Source organism: Mandrillus leucophaeus, unplaced genomic scaffold (assembly GCF_000951045.1).
Source record: "Mandrillus leucophaeus isolate KB7577 unplaced genomic scaffold, Mleu.le_1.0 Scaffold289, whole genome shotgun sequence".
NCBI lineage: Eukaryota > Metazoa > Chordata > Mammalia > Primates > Cercopithecidae > Mandrillus > Mandrillus leucophaeus.
In genome coordinates, this window is record NW_012103020.1 from 1,754,650 (window position 1) to 1,756,602 (window position 1,953).

Consider the following 1,953-nt stretch of genomic DNA (forward strand, 5'->3'; position numbering starts at 1 on the left):
GGATCTGAGAGGAGAAACTCATTGACTCACTGGAGCCTATTATTTGAATATCAGTCATTCTTGTTTTTTTTTTTTTTTAAACTTAAAAGAAAAAAATTTTTTTTTGAGACAGATCCTGCTCTGTCACCCAGGCTGGAGTGCAGTGGCGTGATCTGGGCTTGCTGCAACCTCTGCCTCCCAGGTTCAAGGGACTCTTGTGCCTCAGCCTCCTGAGTAGGGAGGCTGGGATTACAGATGCACACCACCATGCCCAGCTAAATTTTGTATTTTTAGTAAAGACAGGCTTTCACCATGTTGGCCATGCTGGTCTCAAACTCCTGATCTCAAGTGATCCGTCCACTTTGGCCTCCCAAAATGCTGGAATTACAGGTGTGAGCCACTGTGCCTGGCCATTCTTGTTTATTGATACTCACTAAATCCCAGTGACTTGACCTCTAATCTTTGCATTTCTGTAAGATGGGTATCATTTTCCTTATTTTTTAAGGGTAGAAATGGAGGCTCAGAGAGGTTAAGAGAGGTCACTTGCCCACTTAATTGTTAACATTAATTGAGCCCCTACTCTGTACGAGGCCATGTTCTAAGCAATTATAATATCCCTATGATGCAGGCTACTCTTATTCTTTCCATTTTACAGATGAGGAAGCCAATGTACCAAAAGGTAGAGGGGCTTCTCCAAAGTCACACAGTTAGTACATGGGAGGACCAGGATTCAAAGCTGGGGAGTCTGTCCCACTCCCCAACTTCTTTTGTTTTTCCTACCTTACCAGGTGGCAGCTCAAAAAGCTGAGAAATATCACAGGCGTCACAAGCTCAGAAAGCTGAGAAATATCACAGAAAATGCAAAATTCAGAAAGCAACGTAATATTTTTATTAATATATTTTCTGGGATATGTTTATGTATTTTTTTTCTATTCTTCTTAGGGGCAGCCTATGCTTTGATTGCCTCTTTACATGACAATGAATTTGTAATATCAATTTCTACAGTGAGAATAGAAAGATAATTTAGTTCTTCCTCTGGCATGACTGATCAAAGTTTTTTTTTTTTTTTTTTTATTAGAGCTTGGAGTGCATAAATCACGTGATGTCACACACAGACAAACTCATTTAGTACAACTATAGAAGTTTGGCCTATGATAAAGGAGTTATGATAAATTCTATTTTGTGCAATTCCTATCAAAAAAGAAAAAAATGTCGAGTGCATTTATAATTATATGTCATGCATTATTGAGTATATTTCTGCCAGAAAAAGAACTTTTGTTTTGACTAGGCTTCAACAAGAATCCTCTAGTTACAATTTTACATGTCTGAAGATTAAAATAATTTTCCAGTTACAATTGTAATCCTCCAGTTACAATTTTAGATGTCTGATGATGAAAATAATTTTTCACAGACTACCTTCTGATTCCCTAAATTTCAAGCCTTATTTCTCCTCTATTACCCACAAACTTCCAGTGCTGGGTGCTATAGATAGGGTGACTGCCAGGGTCTGAATGTTTGTGTCCCCTCCCAAGTTCAGATGTTGAAACCTTATGTCCGGTGTGATGGTATTAGGATGTGGTGCCTTTGGGAAGTGATTAAGTCATGAGGGTGGAGTCCTCGTGAATGGGATTAGTGCCCTTTTAGAGGAGATCCCGGCCGGGTGCGGTGGCTCATGCTTATAATCCCAGCACTTTGGGAGGCCGAGGTGGGCTGATCAAGAGGTCAGGAGATCCAGACCATCCTGGCTAACATGGTGAAACCCCATCTCTACTAAAAATACAAAATAGGTGGGCATGGTGGCGGGTGCCTGTAGTCCCAGCTACTCAGGAGGCTGAGCCAGGAGAATGGCAAGAACCCAGGAGGCGGAGCTTGCAGCACACGGAGATTGTGCCACTGCACTCCAGCCTGGGTGACAGAGCGAGACTCTGTCTCCAAAAAAAAACGGGGAGATCCCAGAGAGCTGCTTTCATTCTT